At 54.5% G+C, this 20,722-nt stretch overlaps 1 protein-coding gene across 3 annotated transcripts in view; it reads right to left on the reverse strand.

Moving 5' to 3' along the window:
• Positions 1-20,722, reverse strand: part of SLC39A11 (solute carrier family 39 member 11) — a 342,388-nt gene that overhangs the window by 6,039 nt on the left and 315,627 nt on the right. The gene's annotated exons all lie outside the window — the stretch shown is intronic.

Below are 20,722 nucleotides of genomic sequence, written 5' to 3' on the forward strand. Positions count from 1 at the left end.
TTCAGCACTTTTGGGGTTCCATTCCGTTACGGCATAGAGATGGAGAGATCACATTTTGTCCAGAAGCAACTTCAGAAACGGGACAAGGAAGTACGGATGCAGACTCTGATGGGGACGCAGATCTGGGGCTGGGCTGGGCTTGCCCACGGGCTGTCTGCATGCTGGTCTGGCACTGGCACTGGACTTCCTGGGGAGCTCACGGTGACCCTCTGCCCTCCTGCCTCTGCAGGACACTTAGGGGCTGGGCTCTGTGAATTGGTCACTTGGTCGGAGCCAAGCCTCGAGAGCCTGCCTTGCACACAAACCAGGTATTGGAGTACAAGGGAAGGAGAAACAGAAAGAGACGGGGACAAAAGCGATACCTGACCCCCCAGGGAGGTCCCCAGGTGCGCACATAAATTAAGAACCCTCATTCCCCACGCAGCAAACTACCATGACTGAACTGCACGTCCATTGGTAGAGGAAGGAAAGGGAAGATGGGAAGGAAACAGGGTCAGTCTGAAGGCAACGGGAAGGCAGTTTTAGGGTATCTCCCAGGACGAGATTCTACCTTGGCTGGACAGGTCCACGAGGACTCACCTGGTCACTAAGGATCTCAAGGGCATGACATGTGGCTGCCACTTGGCAAGCAATGCTGGAATGTGGCCTGAGGGAGTTGTGGATGGATTAGATAGAAAAGGGAAACTCCACTGTCACTTGGCTTTCCGGTCAATGTGCTCACGTCCGTCTACCTTGCTGCCAACAGGAATCCGCCCATCAGCTCTGGACAGCGGCCAGGGAGTGCTGTCGACCAGCAGCCGGCCCCATCCGGGCCTTCTTGCCCACTCACCTACCCCACGATCCTGGGACAGGGACACACTTCCATTAGGCCACGGGCTCCTGTTCTACCTCCAGCAGAGAATACCTACGATAATCCCCAGTGTTTAATATTTCATCTCCTTTTTGTTTGAGGGCCTGAAACTCAGCCTGTGTTTTCTTTTATTCCCCCGACTCACGCACGCATCCTTCATACGGGACTCATAGCTCCAGACATCTCGGGAGGAGGGAGCCTTCACCTGGGAGCTGCCAGGTCAAGGAGACTCTTAGGAAGACCCTGACCCTTCCAGAATCTTGGACTTACATTTATCTTGCACGGGCTTCCTTTAATCAACTCTCATCCTGTCCCTTCTGGACAACTTCGTGATGCTTTCCCTGAACATCCACCCACCAGCGCATCAAAGTGACGATGAGCATCTGAAAAATTATTATTAGTCTTTTGATAAAGGAACTGTTCTGGCGGCTTAGGGCTGACAGGGTCATTGAGTGTGGCCCCCCAAAGCCAGGCCAAACTCTTCATAAGATGAAGTGGGCAGACAGGAAGACACCCCACCTGGCACGTCCATAAAGGGCCCCTGGCGGTACTGCTCAGTGGGCGCTGACCTTCCCCCGCAAGGTTCCTGGCATCCTTGCCTACGTTACCTAAGGCAGCTCTCTCCTTTTACTTCTTAGAGAGGAAGGGGTTCAGACGTGCTCTGACCGCATCCCGGGAGCCAGAGGACAGCACACAGGGCCAGTAAGTAAATATTTTAGGCTCTGCGGGCCATCGGGTCTCTGTTGCAACTACTCAACTCTGTCACTGCAGTGGGAGAGCAGCCAATATGTAAAGAAAAGTGCATGGCTGAGTTCCAATAAAACTTTATTTATAAAAGCAGGTCGGGGGCTGGATTAGGCCCACGGGCTGCAGAGTGGGCAGACTCCTGCCCTAATGCCTGAGGGGTACAGAAAGATCCGACAAGACGGAACCACAACCCTGGGCCACGAGCCCCCCGTACTGCCCCGAGGTCCTCGCCGCCTGGCACACAGTGAAGTTTGGGCTTTGCAGTTCGTCTTCTTGTGTTCGACTCCTGGGCCCACGATACGTTGGCGTGCTACCTTCCATTCCCCCTGCCGTGAAATTCAAAGAACAATACAACCCCCCGCATCCCAGGGTTGCCAGGGTGATGCCCTGGGACGGACCCTCTAAAGCCCTTGGCACCCAGGAGCTGGCGTGTCCCGAGAACCTAATCAGAGTCTATTGTGAGGTGGAGGTGAGCGTTTTCACTAAGGTTCCAGTGTGAGCTGATGACAGGAGGGGTGACAGAGAATGGGACTGTAGGACAGTCAGGGTCAACAAGAGAACTGACTCAGCTTCAGGGAGCAGGGCTGGGCCAGGGTGGGGCTGAACCCTTTCCAGCTGGGAGGTCTTTCCAAGAACTCACAGGTCCCCTTTCCGAGACAGGCTGAGTACTTGCCACCCTGAGTCGAGACTCATGCCCTTGCAAAGTCCTGCGTCAGATAGATCTGACTTTGGCCCACCTGTGCTTACATCCCCACCAGCACTCGTTCATTTGTTCTTGTTGACACTCCTGTGAGACATTTACACCCCTTGTAAGGTTGGACAGGCCAAGTGCACCTCCCTGGAGAGCCGCTGTGAACGTGAAGGCCTTTCTGATACCGGGCTCCTGCGTGCTGCTGGCCAGTCGGCTCACGGGGCACAGAAACTCCCAGGAGCCCCGGACTCATGATTGCGGGCATCCTTCCCCTGGTCACCTCCGGGGTCCATCCCCGCTGAGACCCAGGAAGTGCCCAGAGATGGATCCTCCCCTTGGCACAGAAGGGACATGAGCTGCTGGGAGGGCTTACGAGGCACTCTGATGAGCTTGGACTTGACTGTCCTGCTGCCTTTCTGAGTATGGACGTCCTCAGTGGATGACGAGCCTAGAGGGTCGCCCCTGGGTGACCCTTGAGATTTTGTCCAAGGCAGAAGTACCTCTGCCAGGTGAGGGCTGGGAGTGAACCTTGGCCCACACCTTCTCCACGGCAGCCCAGATCTGCCCCCATTTCACAGGAGACAACGAGAGTAGGAGAAATTAGACAGGGTCCAGAGAGAAATCTGGCTTGTGATTTTTAGGCAAAGGCTACTGTTCTGCTCCTTTGCTTTTTAAATAGGCAGGTGTGCAAGGCGGTGAGCCCTGCTGGCCAGCTAGGCTTCCTCCCTTTCTGAGTCCCTAACCATCACTCCCCAGCCAGTCTACAGGGCAGGGTAAAAGGGTCAAGAGTGTCCTTTCTTGCCTCAGAAGGCCCGAGAACAAACACCTCTGTTGTCGGGGGGGTGGGGGAGGATGAGAGCCGGCCTCGGTGGGTGGGGCTGGGGGCTGGTTTGGGGATCAGAGTCAAGAGTCTCACCTCTTCTCACCTGCTGGGTCCCGGGTCTAGGAATCCGAACCCAGCTTTGGGTCACCTGGTCCAGCCTTACTCAAGTTACAGGACCCTGACAAGCGTGCGCCCACCAGCCCTGGGCAGGAATACAGCCTCTTCTAGAGGCTTCTGCTGATACCTTCATAGCCGAAGCTGACCCTGAGCTCCTCTTCCAGGAGTGGGGAGCCTTTGAAATGTATTTCTGGTGATGGAGTGAACCTTAAGGGCGAATCCTTGCCAATGTTTCACTAGCCCCTGCCCTACCTTCTTGGACCGACCCTCACAGCGGCGTCTTTCTCCTCCAAACCTTTTCACTATCTCTTCACTGCCCCCCGCCCCAAAATGGTTGAGTGGATACAACCAGCTCCTTGACCTTTTGCAAAGGTCCAAGATTTCTTTCAACGAGGAAGGTCAAGGTGTCTGTCCAGGTCTTCCGTCCCTCATCTGACAGCACTGTGCAGCTGACTCACTGTCCAAAGCCATCGCCTGTCCCCTGTGTCCACAGGCAGGCACGCGACTCACCCCAGACCTAACCAGGGAGGGAGCTGCCGCCCCGTGTCGCCAGTGAGTCGGAGGTGGGGTCCCCCGTCCAAAGTCCTTGCCATGACTTGGGACGGATGGCAGCCATCCGCTGGGCGGGCTCTGGAACCTCCTTGCATCCCGCCCGGGAGCCGCCATCCTGATAAGCAACACAGAAACCCCATTCTTCTACGCCTGGTGAGCCACGTCCCCTGGGCCCTGCCCCCGCGCTGGCACGGGGCTGCCAGCCCAGCCAGGTACCACACCCTCGGGATCCTGCCAGCCAGCCTTTCTCAGCAGGGCGTCGCCTCGCTGGGCGACCGTGGAATCTCTCCTGAGTGCAGCTGGGCTCCTCCAGCCCACAGCAAGGGCTGGACTGCAGCTTCTCTGCCCTTCCCGCCTTCGTATATGTCCCTTTTGCACACACACACCGGTGCACCACGTTCCCTTGGCCTCCGTGTGCTCTGCGTCTGTGGCGGTGACCCCATGGAAGGGTTCAGTCCCCTCCACACCCTCTATTCTGCTCTTCCACTTGCATCAGCTCAGGAAATCGAATGAAACGCCCTGGGTATTCTGATGAGCTGTGGTGTCAGGCAGCGGGTCTGCAGGTTTTAGGAACGTGATGACCGCGCTGAGGACCACTGGCCTAAGAAGTTATCAAAGGGGTTGAGGATGAGGGCGGTGGCCACACCCACCTCCAACTCAGGAGCCCCTGCCCTGCTACCTGACACCCACCAAAGGAGCATCCCAGGGCTGGCCCCTGCTGGGAGCCGAGGACACCAGTGGCCACTTGTGACTGAGTCAGGTGGCCTGCAGACTAGGTCGGGGCGCTGGTGGGGATCCTGGGAAACCGCAGGAGCATCAAAGTGGACGGTGACTGGGGACACAGGACATACCAACAAAAGTGATAGGGGGTAACAGCCCGAGTGTCCAGGTGCGAAGCAGCAGCAGTGAGGCCGGGCTCAGGGTGGCAGGGCTGGTCCCTCAGAAGCCCGAGCTCAGAGCTGACTCAGGAGCGGGGGGGCCTAGACTGGCTGCCAGGGGTGGGCGCGCAGCCTCCACGGGCGCTGGGCGTGCAGGACGCTCCAGGCGCGCTCACTCCCTCCTGCAGCCCCACTGTGCTCCCCCCCCCCGTGGCCTCCACGCCTACGGACACCCTGCCCCTGCCGGCATCCCCAGGGCATGGGGCTTGCTGGACTCCCCCGTCCATCATTTACACTTGGGAAGGGAAAGCCCGAATGAGAGGCTTCTTTTCCAGGATGGGCTAGGAAGATTCCAAACAGGATTCAGAAGCAACAGGAACAAAGACGCAGACGTAGAGGATGGACTCGAGGACACGGGGAGGGGGAAGGGGAAGCTGGGACGAAGTGAGAGAGTGGCATGGACGTATATACCCTATATACACCACCAAATGTATAGTAGGTAGCTAGTGGGAAGCAGCCGCATAGCACAGGGAGATCAGCTCAGTGGTTTGTGACCACCTAGAGGGGTGGGATAGGGAGGGTGGGAGGGAGGGAGACGCAAGAGGGAGGGGATATGGGGACATATGTATACATACAGCTGATTCACTGTGTTATACAGCAGAAACTAACACACCATTGTAAAGCAATTATACTCCAATAAAACTGTTAAAAAAAAAAAAAAAGCGCAACAGGAAAAGTCCAAACCCTGGCCCTTCGGAAGACGCGAGGCCCCTGCCTCATGGGTTTTGTTCTTTTGGGCAAGGGAGCAAAGACACCGTGACCAGTCCAGACCTCAGCAAGTCAGTGGCCGGGAGAGGGAAGTGGGAACGAAGGGTTCTTTAAGAAAGAAACCACAGGCTGTCCCTGACAGGGTCCCTGCCCTTTGGGGACAAGTCAAGCTCCACGGTGACCTGCTCCCCGGGAGCTTAAAGGAGCAACAAGGGAGGGAATCCTGTGAGAAGGGCCGGGAAAGGCCAGGAAAGGCTTGTCTGTGGGAGAACGGGCCGGGGCGGGGGGCGGGTGGGGAGAGCAAGTGAGGGGAAAGAGGGGAAGGAGGAGGGAGGGCTAAGGGCAGGGGTCACGGGGCAGTGGGGGGGTGGCGGCTCCTGGGCGCTGGGCTGCACGTGCAGGGGCTCTGGGCAGGTGAGTCCAGGGTCTGCCCAGAGGGCTACCCCTGCAGAGGAGCTGGATTTGGCCTGGACTGTTCACACTTCTCTTTTCCTGTCCCTTAAGAGCCTGAATTTTCTAGGAGGGGCAGACCCAGTCCAGCTGTTTTTAAAGTTCATTTCCTGGGAGGTTTTTTTTTTTTTTTTTTTTTTTTTTAACATGCCAAGATGTAAGAGAGAATGGCGGGAAGGAAGAAGACAAAACCTCACTCTCCTCTGACCCGGGGGAGGGGTTAGCAGCCACGGCTTCCCTAACCTCAGAGCTCCCCCGGCCACAGCTAAGCAAGCAAATGTGTGGAAGTCAGGACTCCCTGACTGCAGTCTGAGTTTTGTGATGGTAACTGGGGTGCCCAACTGCCCCGGTTTCCTGGGACACTGGACGTTCGGCGCTGAAACGGGGGATGTCCGGGGCCAACTGGGATGAGGTCGGTCATCCTTGGAAGCACCCAGAAGCCTGCTGGGTGGCAGAGGCAAACTTGGGTGAGAATTTTAACTTGCCGCAGAGGACGTGCACACAATCTTGGAAGCTAAGCAGATGATGTTATGTTGTTGTTGTCATTTTTCACTATCCAACGCTTCTGATGGTCTAACACCCGTTCCAACCGCTCCTGGACCCCTCAGATACATCTCCCTCCAGCCCTCACCAGCCCCAAGAGCGTCAGGTCGGTCCACAATGAGTGTGGCCCTCTGTCTCCAGCCCAGCCCCGAGCTGGCCGGGCATGGCGGGGGCAGGAGAGGTTGGCCTCCCTGCAGTGACAAGCAGCAGGCACTCTGCTCTCCGTCTGGGGTAGGGACACAAGGGGACTGGTCAGCCTGCTTGGGGCTAGAAGGCAGCTGGAAAGCCCGGGGCTGGGGGGACCTGGAGCGGGCAGGGAAGGCACGGGGCTCACCCCCAGGTACTGCCTCTCTGCCGACAGAGTGGGCTGGGCCCATGGGGGGTGCCAAGGAGGCGCAGGCGGGGCGGTGGGTGCTCACGCCCCAGTCTGGATGCAAGGGCGCAAGCCAGAGCCCCAGGGTGCCCCTCCACTGCCTCTCGTATTCCTTGCTCTCCCAGCCCGTGGGGGCAGATGGCCAGGGCCTCTGAGGTGCAATGCTGGTCCTCCGGGCTGCCAGCTTGGGCGGGGTGGTGCTACCCACCCTCATCTTCAGATACTAGTCTTCCCAAGAGGTGGGCGACAGGAAGCAAGGCCGTGGGCAGGCGCTCCCGCTTTTTCTAGGGGGCCCCACCCCCGTTCCCTCCAGGGGCTGCCTTCCCAGCTCCTGCCTCACCTCAGAGTTAAAAGTCACCCAGGCTACGGGGCCTTCCGAGTTCCCTCGTTCAACACCTTCTTTGTTAGTAGAAAACAGAAGCACAGAGAAGTTCAAGGTCTTTGCAGGCAGCGTCACTTGCCTGCACCCCCAGGTGCACCGCTGAGACCCGGCGCAGCCCGTCTGCTTTTACTTTGTAAATCGGGCATAAACTGCCCCATCGTCAGGGCTCTTCTGCGGATGGGGGATCGTCTCTGTGAAACGCCGCCGGGCAGAGCTCACAGCCCAGAGTGGACGCGGATGGGGGATGGTCTCTGTGAAACGCCGCCGGGCAGAGCTCACAGCCCAGAGTGGACGCTCCTTAAATGGCAGCTTGCGTGAAAACTGCCCGAGGCTCCTGAATGAGCCGGTCACTCAGGCCCCTAGGTCCCCGCAGCCTGGTGGCCTTTCCGACCTCAGGCGAATTTCTCCTCCAACCCATGCTTCCCACCCTTCCACATTCTGTGACCTCCGGGTCAGAACCAAGGCTGGCAATAGCAGCTGGCGGCCAGGGGGGACCCTATTCTCAGGAGTGACCCCAGAATCCAGCACTGAGCCCCAGCCATGTGTGAGAGCTCACGTGGCACACGAAGATGTTGGGAAGGGCCCCCATCTTCAAGGGGTTACAACCTAATAGCGGGTGAAGAAACCCGCCTACAAATGACTACAGGACAGCACAGAGCTTGCCAAAGGCCATAGGAGAAGCACAGAGCCTACGGGGAGGAAGGTGATCCGGGAATCCTTCCTGGAGAAGGTGGCACTCAAGATGGACTTTGAAGGGTGGGGAGCCTTTCAATAGCTAGAGAGAGATGGGGAGATGCTTCTGCTACAGGAAGAAGCGACGATGGAAGCAGCAGTGTGAGATGCTAGGGCAGGGCAGTCCAGGGCTGCCCTTGTCTCCCCTTCCCCGATTTAAAGCCAATGCACAAACAAGAGCAGAAAATGCTTTGGAGTCAAAGCCCGTCTCTCCTTGGCATCATCTTCTAAGAATCTTTCCTGGGCACAGCTGAGTCTGCTGGCTTTTCGGGACAAGTGCTAAATGCCCCAGCTCCACCCCAGGGGTGTCTGCAAGGCCAAGTATGCGGTTGCAACCCAGGAGTCCACACCCATCTTTGGAGACCGACCCCTGTGCTGAATGAGACCCTTGAAGGGGGTTCCCTTGAAATCCATGCCTTAGCCGTCTCCACTCAAGCCTTTCACTTAAGAATGTCTCCAGGAGACTTCCCTGACGGCCCAGCAGTTAAGAACCCGCGCTTCCACTGCAGGGGGCATGGGTTCGATCCCTGGTCGGGGAACTAAGATGCCGCACAGCCAGAAAAAAAAAAAAAAAAAAGAATGTACGTCTCGGGCCTTGAGCTCGGGGAAGGCTTTCAGAGAGGGTCGGCAACAGCACAAAGCCTGTGCTGGGAGCAGCACAGATCCCACTGCAACAACCTGCGGCGGAAACCAGCTTCTCTTCTCTTTTGTTACCGTGCCCGTCAGAGGGAGACTAAGGTCCTCCGGCTGGAATAAGAGTGATGATAATCATGTCTGCCGTTTACGGAGTGTGACTAAGTTTCAGGCGTGGTTGGAAGCATTTTACATGTAGCAACACGCCTCACCCCTCGCCACCACCTCCTAAGTGTTTCCTACCATCATTATCCCCATTTTACAGATGGGGAAAGTGATGCACAAGGTTCAGCGACTTGTCTCCAGGGCTACCCAGCTGGGAAGTGACAGAGGGTCCTCTTAACCGCTATCCTATAAGCCTCGGGTCCTCTGGGCCTCACACGGACCCATCAAAGCATCGTGGACACAGACGGTTACCTGGGCTCAAAGCCCCAGCAGAGAACCAGGCGCTGCCCCATGCCTGCTGCACCAGTGAGCCGAGGCTCTGGCCCACTCTGGTAGACAGGAGAGAAGGCCAGGTGGGGCAGATGTTAACAAGTGGCCTCCAGGGTTAATGGGGTCAGAACATCCCATCTACAGCAGGCTTCTGGACATTGCCACTGCTGACATTTTGGACCAGTTCCTTCTTTGTTGTGAGGGCCCGTCTTGTGCATTGTAGGATGTCTAGCCTCTACTCACTAGATGCCAGTAGCATCCTGCTAGCGGGGACAACCAAAAACATCTCCAGACACTGCAAAATGTCCCCTGGTGAAGAACAACTGACCCAGAGTAAGCACGAGTTGAGGTGAGATATTTGCTTCTGCAGCAAATATCTGAACACCAGAAACTGCTCAGACTGAACAAGAAAAACATCTGATCTTGTGCATCTCATTTGAGAATTTCTAAGCTCAGTGGAGTCGAGTCTTCTAGGGAGCTTAGCTCAAGCAAGACAGATTCCTGGGATTCAAGGTAAAAACAACAGCTGAGAACCACCAGGCCTCTGCTCCCTTGTTCCAAAGGCAGTAGCTTCAGAAACTCCGTGTTGCACAATTCGGGGAGCACACTGTGTTCTCGGTGAGGGGCACCCCCTGGAGTCGTGCAGTGGGACATTCCTGCTGGAACCCCAAGCGCAGCTTATGCTCAGCATAGGGGTTAGTTCTGGGGTTGGAGGTGAGGCGTCCTGGGGAGGTGGTAGAGAGAGTCCTGGTTTTCTCTGAAAATTGGCCAGTGAGCGTCCTTGCGACCCGCAGCCTGGCTCTCCAGGCTACGTTCTCTGGCCGGCTGAGTGTGAAAGGAGCTTGGCGTATTCCTGACAAGACCTGCTTCACCTCGGCTTTCAGATCCTCCCATGAGCCATGAGCGTGTGTGTTCTTGCGTGGCAGGCCCTTACATACTGTTTTGATTGTTATCATCCTGCCATGAAAGGCCTGATTGTTCAGGCTCTGCGGTGACATCACCGGCTTCCCACTCGACCAGCTTGCTGAGGTGTTTGACGAGCGTGTAGGTGGGAAGGGGCTGGGTGCTCCCCGCAGGGGCTGCCCGGCCCTACCTGCTCAGTGGAGCTGGCTTAGCACGCAAGGGATCTTCCCCCACCCCTTCTTTCTGTTCTGGGAGGCTTACTGCCACGGGCTGGAAAGATGAGATGACCCATGGGTTCCCTTCAAGTCCGCCACCCTCCCCAGCGTGGGCGGGGAGCAGCCCCAGGAAGTCAAGCCACAAGGCAGGGTGGTGTCTGCGGGTGACTCAGGCCACCTCTGTGCACTTCTCCTTGTCAGAAAGCAGAGAAGCCTACGGACAGCTAGGGGATCTCTAGGTCCCCGAGGGATGCCCTGGGGACCTTGACCTGCTAAGTATCCCAGCAAGTAAGTCAAGCCTATGCACAGGCCAGGTGTGAGGCTGCCTTACGCGATGTGAAAAGCACCCAGGGGTACATACCCAAGAGCAATATGCTTATATATTCACTCAAAGCCATGTACTAGGAGGTTCACAGCAGAGCCCTAGCCATAATGGCCCCAAACTGGACATGAAGCAATGCCCGTCCAAGACAGAATCAATCAATACATGGTGCTCCGTTCCCACGATGGAATACGGTGTACAGCAGTGAGAATAAACAGTCTCCGGTGCCACGCTACAGGACGAAGCATCCTGGAGACAGAATTTTGACAGAAAGAAGCTACACACAAAACAGTAAAATGCTCCGTGATTCTATTTACGGAACATCTCCGAACAGGCAAAACTAAGCTGTGCTTTCTCATCCGTGAACTGATATGAGGTGCCGGTGGCCGAGAGCAATGATTTTGTGGGTTAACTCTCCCTGATATACTTGGAATTTTATTTTATTATTATTATTTTTCAGCCATCTGCTCCAGGAGAGAACCAAGAAAAGTCCATTTGTATACAAATCACTAACCCTGCTAGAAAATAAACCCAGCGTGGTATACTTATCAGAAATAATTTAACTTTTTTTATAGTAAGGTCAAGAAATATCACTCTTGGGACTTCCCTGGTGGTGCAGTGGTTAAGAATCCACCCGCCAGTGCAGGAGACACAGGTTCGAGCCCTGGTCCGGGAAGATCCTACATGCTGCGGAGCAACTAAGCCCGTGCGCCACAACCACTGAGCCCACGTGCCACAACTACTGAAGCTCGCACGCCTAGAGCCCGTGCTCCGCAACAAGAGAAGCCCCCGCACTGCAACGAAGACCCAATGCGGCCAAACAAAAGTAATAAATAAATGAATAAATTTTTAAAAAATCTATTAAAAAAAGAAATATCACTCTTATTTTAAAAACAATGCATTTGAGCAAAATATAGGGACTCTAGAATAAAGGCAGGAATTCAAGTCCTGGGTGGGGTCAGACTTTTGGGAAGAGCATAACCTCCTTTTAATAAAGGTGTCTTATTGAGGCTGAATGTACGTGCAGAGAAGAGCACACATTATAAGTGGCCGGCTGGATGTCTTTTCAGAAACTTGCTGAATTTCATGAAACCCACACCCAGATCAAGAAACGGGACAGTACCAACACCCAAGAGCCCCTGAGCCCTGGGCTTCCCGCTCCGCGCTGGCCTGGCCTCAAGAGGAGTCACGACCCTCACCTCTAACCCGCGAAGCTCAGTGCTGCCTGCTTTTGAACTTCACATCAAGAGTTTAGGCGGCCGTGTAAGACCCCAGTCGACGGTTATCTGGGGCTTTGGACACAAGGGCTTTGCACGCTCACCTCCCGTGAACTTGGCATGTCGGTAGTCTCCTTAGGCCGTAGGCTTGGACCTCTGTACAGGCGCACCTCGTTTTCTGGTGCTTCGCAGATATTGCGCTTTTTTTACAGATTAAAGCTTTGTGGTGACCCTGCACCGAGCAAGTCTATCGCGTCGTTTTCCCAACAGCATTTGCTCACTTTGTGTCTCATTTTGGCAATTCTCGCAAATGTTTCAAACTTTTTCATGGTTACTGCATTTGGCATGGTGATCTGTATGTAACATCTTGGATGTTACCACTGTAATTTTTTGTTTTATATTTTTTTAATTCAAGTATGTACATTGTTTTCTTAGATATCATGCTATCACACAACTAACAGACTGGCAGCGGAGTGTAAACATCACTTTGACACGCACTGGGAACCCCCCAAAATTCGTGTGACTCGCTTTGTGGCAGGGGTCTGGTGTCTCTGAGGTGTGCCCGTAGAGGGTATTTCCTCAGGATACCTAAGTTCGTCCCTCTGCTTTCTTAGTCACTGAACGCTGCGGTCAAGTCCAGATCAACATTTTAGGGGAGGGCTTGGGACGAAAACATTTCTTTCTCCAGCACACGAAATACCATTGCAAACCACTAAAACATTTTCCAGCATTTTGGCACTGTCTTCTAAAGGGAGTTTTAAAGTGCCTTTATAAGCATTTATTATTACTTTCACTTAGGAGGTTTCAGTTCATTCTCCATTTTGTACACGTAGGAATCAAGGCCTGGAAAGGGTGAGTGATAAACCTGAGAACACAGCCTGGGTCGCTGCAGTTGGGGAAACGGTGCTGGCTGGACTCCAAGCCCTTTCCCACACCTCCTCTCTCAGGGAGTAACAGTAAACGTGGCCAGTGAGCCAGGTGGGACCCCCCCCCCCCATCTCCTCCCTGGTTTACAGGGACAGGCTCCTAACTGGGCTCCTTGCTTCTCCCCTTGCCCCTAGAGTCTATTCTCTGCTACGTCTGCTACGTCCGCTTATGATGCTTCTTTGCTCAGAACACTGCCCCGGCTGCACATCTAACTCGGAGGCAGAGCCCAGGTCCTTCCCATGGCCTTGGTGACCCACGTGCTCCCGCCCTCCGTTCCTCCCTGGCCTCTTCGGGTACACTCTTCCCCTGGTTCCTTCTACTCCAGCTTCTGGCCTCCATTCCCTTCCTCAAATGTGCTTGGCTACTCCCACCTCAGGGGACGCTTCTACTGGAACATTCCGTCTCAGATATTTGTGCCTCACCGCTTCACCTTTTTTAAGACTGAGCCGGGGGCTTCCCTGGTGGCGCAGTGGTTAAGAATCCGCCTGCCAACGCAGGGGACACGGGTTCAAGCCCTGGTCCGGGAAGATCCCACATGCCGCGGAGCAACTGAGCCAGTGTGCCACAACTACTGAGCCCGCGAGCCACAACTACTGAAGCCCGTGTGCCCGTGCTCCGCAACGAGAGAAGCCATTGCAACGAGAAGCCCGCGCACCTCAGTGAACAGTAGCCCCCGCTCGCCGTAACTAGAGAAGGCCTGCGTGCAGCAACGAAGACCCAACGTGGCCAAAAAAAAAGAAAAACAAGACTGAGCCGTATGACTTTTCCAAGGCTGGGTCATAACAGACACTACAGCTTCTGTCTGTCTCTCTGGACCATTAGCTCTGCGGGAAGCCAGCTACCATGTTGTGAGGACCCTCAAGCAACCCATGGGACAAGGAGCTGAGGCCTCCTGCCAGTAGCCGTGCAGGGGCACCACCTTGTGGAAGTGGATCCTCCAGCCCCCGTCCAGCCTTCAGACGACTGCAGCCCTGGCTGCCCTCTTGACTGCAACCTCAAGGGAGACCCTGAGCAGGGACCACTCAGCAGAGCTGCTCTCGAATTCCTAACCCACACACAAAAAAAGTGAGATAATGTTTACTGGGTTGAGCCAATGATCTTTGAGCTACTTTGTTATACGGTAATACATAACTAAGACAGCCACCTTCTCAGTGAAATCCACCCTCACTCCCTTCTCTAAAATGTAAACCACCCAGCACTGCCATGCCCCCTTAACTCTAGTCTATTTTTCTTTTTGTTCTTTTTCGGTCAGCAACTCTTACCTTCTAATCTACTGCATAATGTACTCATTTTTTATGTTGATTGTTCTTTTGTCACCCTCCCATCTGACCTGGCATCAGAACAAGCTAGGAATCTTTGTCTGTTCCCCGATGTGTCCTGAGCACCTAGAAGAGTGCCAGATGTGCACAGCGATGAAACAGACCTACGTACAGACACAGGCCCGTGAATTCTGGCAAAGGCTGAGGTCTTGTCAGCTCCCAGATGCAGGCAGTCAGTCAGCAGTGAGCATGTCACGACTCCCTGGACCTTGGTGTCTTCAGCTGTACAGGAAGGAGGTCACACTGGGCGACCCACAAGCCCTTTTCCAGGCCCTAGGCTTTGTGGCTCCCACACAACAATGGCCTTGTGGGTTGTCCAGAGTCCAGGGGCTGCAGAGACAGGCCCCCGCCTTGGCCAGAGCTCATCTTCCTGTCTGTGCACATCTGGAAAGCCAAACACCCAAGACCATCGCATGTGCACATCTGGACGGCATAAACTGATCATGCCAAGAGGAAACTCCGAAACGGCTGCTCAGCGAAAACTGCGGCACAGGCCACACGAGAGGGGCTGAAAGGCTTCTTTCTTTTGCAGCCGCAGAACAGTCTTCTGGGCACGATCTCAGAAGCTGAATGCTCCGCGGCTGAATGACATATGCTCTCAATAGCCTTCCATGGCAGTCGCTGTCACACTGCCTTCTCTGCCTGGCTCCCGGCCAACGCAAAACTCAAAGAACCGGGCCATTTCCCGCCCCCTACTCCCCTGTGCAGACCGAACTATACCTTCAGTTATCCTGGGGGCCTGTGCACCAAGTTCAAAGCTGAACGCCACCTGCTCCTCCGCCGGCCCCTCCTCCTCCAGGGAAAGTAACTGAACCGCAAGCTTAATGCAAACTGAACAAGGAGCTTTGAGCTCTGGTGGGAAATCACCGGCTGTTTGCATGTAGTTAGAACGTGCTTGACCCTCCATCCCTCCATCCTTCCGTGGCCGGGAAGAGATTACTCTCCGTTAACATGTAGTCAGTCTGACAACCAGCCTGGGCTCCCAGGACAAAGAGGGATGATACTCCTTTGCAAATGAAAGGAGTTTCAGGGGCTCGGAACTCCCTGCTAGCTCTTCAGCAGCGCAGGGAGGGGAAAAGCAGGCAGGGAAACGTGGGGTTCTATACAGCTGCAACTTCACAGCTGGTGACGTCAACGGCCTGATGGCCAGGACAACCTGGGACACAGGAAGACTCAGGTTTGCAACAGGGAGCCTTTGGGTCAATGTCCTGCGAACAAGGGGGACGAATGCAGAAGACCTTGGGGTTGGGGTGTCTGCTCATCCTTCAGCATCCTTCTTTAGACTTCTCTTAAAAGTACAGGAACAGGGCTTCCCTGATGGCGCAGTGGTTGAGAGTCCGCCTGCCGATGCAGGGGACACGGGTTCGTGCCCCGGTCCGGGAGGATCCCACGTGCCGCGGAGCGGCTGGGCCCGTGAGCCATGGCCGCTGAGCCTGTGCGTCCGGAGCCTGTGCTCCGCAGCGGGAGAGGCCGCAGCAGTGAGAGGCCTGCGTACCGCATTCAAAAAAAAAAAAAAAAAAAAAAGTACAGGAACACAGGAAGTTACAGCCCTGAAGCCCAGCCCTGAACCCTTGCCCTCAAACAACAGCACAACCGTCGACTCAGAACATCGACGTCGGTGATACCACTTTCTACTCTGAACCCTACCAGCACTGTGCCCGCAGCCGCCTGCCCCTGGGTGCAGACTGGACCTGAGGAAAACCAGGTGAGATGCTGGTAAGAAACCTGAAGAAAGAGAAATCTTTTTCGTCCTTGTGCTGTGTATTTCTGGGGTGCTTTCTAGCTAGCTGGAGACTCAGAGCTTCGCCACTGGGAAACGTCTGTTTTCTTGGCTTCTCAGCACGGATAATCGTCAGCTGGAAGGTTCCACGCCTGCTGCTTTGCACGTGCTACTGATGACACCAAGAAGGTGGACGAAGCAGCCACCCCGAATCAGAGCCACTTCCTTTAGAAATGCCTGGTGGTGACTGCAGAGGGGCCTGGCTAACAGCAACCACAGCCAGGGCACCACTGTGACTCACTAAGTACTGGTCAGGCGTCCTCTGGGTTTACCCTGGCAATGACTCGATGAAGGAAGTGCTATCAACCCATTTTATAGATGAAGAAACTGAGGCTTAGAGAGCTAAATATCTCTCCCAAGTTCACCAGCCCACAGTTGCACAGCTAAAATTCCAGTTCAGGTTTGCTGATTCCAGAGCTCAAAGGCTTCACCCACGTGTCCTACGCAGCCCACCACACTCTGCACACAGGGCAGAGCGACAGTGGATCTTCCAGTTTACGGCGGAGGCGGTGGGGGGTAGCCTGTGATTATGAGCAATATTTCGTATCATGAAGCCATCTATTACCAATATTCCACTGCAGGGTGGGACCTAGCACAAATGTTGAAAAAGATCCCTGTTCGTTTAACATATGAATGCTGTTTAATGATCTTAAAAAGACATTCCCCATATTTTCAAAGGAATGGCTGGCTTCTGACACATGTCTGGTGTCCTTTTCTCGCTGGACCAAGTCAGTAACTGCAAAGAATTCCTTGGCTATTATATGTAGATCTTAATGGTTCGGGGGGGGGGGGGGGCGGGGGAAAGTGCGCGCGCGCGTGTGTGTGTGTGTGTGTGTGTGTAGTGTGTATGAGAGTGTGTTCATCCATCTATAGAAAGAACAACAGTTTCACACACACACACACAAACGTAAAAAAGAGCCCCTCCCCCCCACCACATACATGCAAAACGTGTCAGTCATCAACAGGCCACCATGCTCCCTTCTGTAGCTACGGCAGACATGTTCAAGCACCCAAACGCCTCCTGTGTCTTCCAGGCTCCCCTGTGACAAGACACCCCAGGAACATCTTCAATGCCGACAGGCTGGGCACGTGCCTACGAGGCCGAGGAAACTGGCAGAGAACCCAGGTCTCCAGCCATTGCTCTCTGAGTGCTATCAGGGAGTGACGACCCCAGCAGGGGCCCCATGTCTCCTGGAATCCTAGAGCTGGGCCTCCCCAGGCCTCATCACTCCCGCCAACCTTAACAGTGTTCGCCACGCCCGCGACTCTTGCACAATTACTTGCTTTAAGTCTTTTCTTCAAATTTATTTTCAAGTAAAATTGTAAGACTGCTGCAAGTGGAAGAAACCATTATTTGCCCGGCACAGAGAGTAACTGTAAAGGCCCACATGTTGAAAGCAAATCAGAAATGGTGGGTCGAATGGAAGCAGCCTAAGTGCCCATCGACAGGTGACTGGGTACAGAAGAGGTGGCACATATATGCAGTGGAATATTACTCAGCCATAAAAAGAAACGAAATTGAGTTATTTGTAGAGAGGTGGATGGACCTAGAGTCTGTCGTACAGAGTGAAGTAAGTCAGAAAGAGAAAAACAAATACCGTATGCTAACACATATATATGCAATCTTAAAAAAAAATGGTTATGAAGAACCTAGGGGCAGGACAGGAATAAAGACGCAGATGTGGAGAATGGACTTGAGGACACGGGGAGGGGGAAGGGGAAGCTGGGACGAAGTGAGAGTGGCAATGACATATATACACTACCAAATGTAAAACAGATAGCTAGTGGGAAGCAGCCGCATAGCACAGGGAGATCAGCTCGGTGCTTTGTGACCGCCTAGAGGGGTGGGATAGGGAGGATGGGAGGGAGACGCAAGAGGGAGGGGATATGGGGATATATGTATACATATAGCTGATTCACTTTGTTATACAGCAGACACTAACACACCATTGTAAAGCAATTATACTCCAATAAAGATATTAAAAAAAAAAAGAAATGGTGGGTCGATGTGGATGTGATGGAAACCTAGACACTGGTGGGTGGTCCAGGGAGGGACCCCAGCCCCTTGCCACCTTCTAAAGTAAAATCTCCGATAAGTGTCTTCAACAGAAATTCCAGATAACTGGGGGTGGGGTGGGGTAGGGAGAAGGTTCCCAGTGCACAGGGTGTCTGTAGCCTGGATGATCACATTGTTCCAACATGGTGCCTGGGAGGCAGATGAAATTAGTCAACACGCTGAGAATTCTGCAAATGGAGCCTGGCACACAGTAAGTGCTCAGTAAATGCTCGCTGCATTTCATCATCTACAGTGTGCAGAGAAGAGGTAAAGAGCAGGCCTGAGACTGCTCTCCCCCTTAGAAAGGGCTGTTTGCAAGGCTGGCACTTGGCTGGCATCTCAGAACTTGAATGGTAAACTCTTCCCTCCGCTGATAGAAAACTCTCCCTAACTGATAGGAGCGTTCACTGCACCTAAGCTGTTTGTGCAAATAATATTGTTTATGCGGAGCACCTGCTCTCCTTCCAGGAGCCTGGTGGTAGGCAGAAGGCACTGTGTGACCAGCCCCCAGTAGAATCTTTGGGCTCTGAGCCTCTAATGAGCTTCCCAGAAGGACAATAACTTGCACGTATGGTCACAATTCACGGAATTAAGCGCATCCTGGGTGACTCTATAGGGAAGGGACTTGGGGACGCTTGTGCCTGGCTTCCTCCAGACCTTGCCCCGTGTGCCTTTCCGCTTTGCTGATTCTGCTGTGTATCCTTTCACTCTAATACATCTTAGCTGTGAGCGCGACTATGTGTTGAGTGCTGTGAGTCCTTGTAGTGAATCGCCACATCTGGGGGTGGCTTGGGGACCCCCAGCACAAGAAGCAGCAGCAGTGGCTGGACCTAAGGGAAGCTTCTCACAGAACCCGTCACAGCCCAGGGTCGTGGGTGGAAGGCAGCCAGGGTTCCTGACTCCGTGGATTGCAAGTGGGGCCTCAGGAGGAGGGAGGGCCAGGGGGCTGGAAGAGGGTTGGTGCATAAACCCGAGGGCCAGAGGTCATAGTGGGACCACAGGAACCAGCAACAGAGGCCAAATGGAGACGGTGCCCAGTGCCAGGTGGGCCCTGTCCCATCATGGTGGACGCTGCAAGGAGGAAGGGCGGCATCCGACCAGAGGCCCCTCCCCTCGGCCAAGTGATGGGGGACACTGGGAACTCGGATCTCCTCTAGGGAAAAGGAGGAAAGGGAGGGGGAATCCCCAACTGACTGTGTTTATATCCTGAGCTGAGCAAGTCTAAAAGTAGAAGTGACAGGGCTGTCTTTAAAGGGCATGTGTTCACCAGTCAGGGCGAATGAGGGCTCAGCGCAGGGATCCCGGGGTGCGGGGTTGGTGGTCCTTACACCTGAGCGTGCATCAGAATCACCTGGAGGGTCTGTTGAAACAGACTGCTGGGCCCATGCCCGGAGCATCCCGGAGACTGGGGTGGGCTCCGAGAATTTACTTTTTTAATGAGTTCCCAGGTGACACCCATGCTGCCAGGAGATGCACACTTTGAGAACCACTGATACAGAGACATACAGTTACATGTCCCGTGTCCGAATTGTCTCTGAGAGAGGGGAACCTGAGGAACAGGTCTCTGCAGCTTAGGAGAAGGAAGAATTACCTGCCCCCAAACTGTATAAGCAACGCTAGGCAATGAGAGCTTCAGGAGTCTACCCCACGGGCAGCCGCTGGGCCCATGTGGCGCGGCTGGGCTCATCAAGTAAGGCTGTCTGGGCAGAGCTCTGGGGAAGGGGAACTGTGGCTGGTTCCAGAGCCTTCCAAAAAGCTGCACACGGTGACCGTGTCTCAGGGACCCTTCACCAGGCGTAGATGTGCACGGGACGTCCCAGCCAACGTCAGAGTCCAGGCAGGACCCTCTTCACAGCGGGCAGGTCCTGGCCCTGCTGCGGGATCCTCCCACCACATGAGCACGAGTTCTCTGCTCCAGAAAAGGCGGCAGGCATCTGGGAAAGCGACTTTTCCCCGCTATTTGCGTAGACCAAGGAGGCGGCTTGGCCTCCCGGGGAACACTGGTCACGTCTGGACACATTTCTGGTTGTCACATCTGGAGACAGGTGACTGATACTGAATGTGGAGAAGCTGGCGATGCTGGCACACATCCTACGACACCCACCCCTGTTGCAGAGAAGTATCTGCTTCAAAATATCAGTGGCGTTGAGCGGTTGAGAAAGCCCACCCGAAACCCTGCACAGCACCCAGCGGGCTCTCATACAGGAGGCACAGCATCAGTGGAGAGCGGTGATGTTGGGAAAATGAAGCTAGAAGGGCCCTGCTCGGTTTCCAGAGTCTAGCTGTGCTGAGAGGGTCTCCAGAACGCAGTGTAGCACAGGGTCAGGCACTGCGGCATGTGAGGGGCGGAAGGAAGGAAGGAGGCCCACAGAAGGCCTTTCCTCTGCCACCAAGGCCACGGCCGTGGCCACATCACCACCTCCAGGCCCAGCGAGGCCCACCGCATTCTCAGTTTAGCCTGAATCCCTAGCTTAATCCAGCTGCTTCTCCCCTGATGCGTCTCAGAAAGAGTCAGTCACATTCATCACCTAACAGCCCATGAACAGAAGAGGAGAGGCCAAATTTCAATGGCATTCAGGGAATAAAAACATTTATACCTTTTTGGCGCTCCCAGCACATTTTCCGATAAAGCTGTGTTACATATGACAGGTTGGGTGCCCACTGAGCTCACAAAAGCCCATGTAACTCCTGCGTGAGCGGTTTCTAAGGATTTAAATACGTTACGGGTTACATAAAGCTTGTGGGGGAGTTCAGGACCTGAATCACCACCTATAACCTGTTTGTTTGTTTTTCCTATCGGAAAATGCCTTCCCTCTGAACAGTGGGAAGGAAACAAGAGGGCACTAAGGAAATGAGTATGAAACGGAAAGGGGGAGACTGGAGGAATGGCCCCTGTGCCGTGAAACTCCCGAGGAGTGAATTCCTGTGCCACTGGTGTGACGAGAATGAAGTGATTTGGCGGTGGATTGATCCGTGGGTAACTGCTGAGTTCCTATTCTCTCTCAGACG

This window comes from Leucopleurus acutus (assembly GCF_964270905.1).
Source record: "Leucopleurus acutus genome assembly, chromosome: 19".
Lineage (NCBI taxonomy): Eukaryota > Metazoa > Chordata > Mammalia > Artiodactyla > Delphinidae > Leucopleurus > Leucopleurus acutus.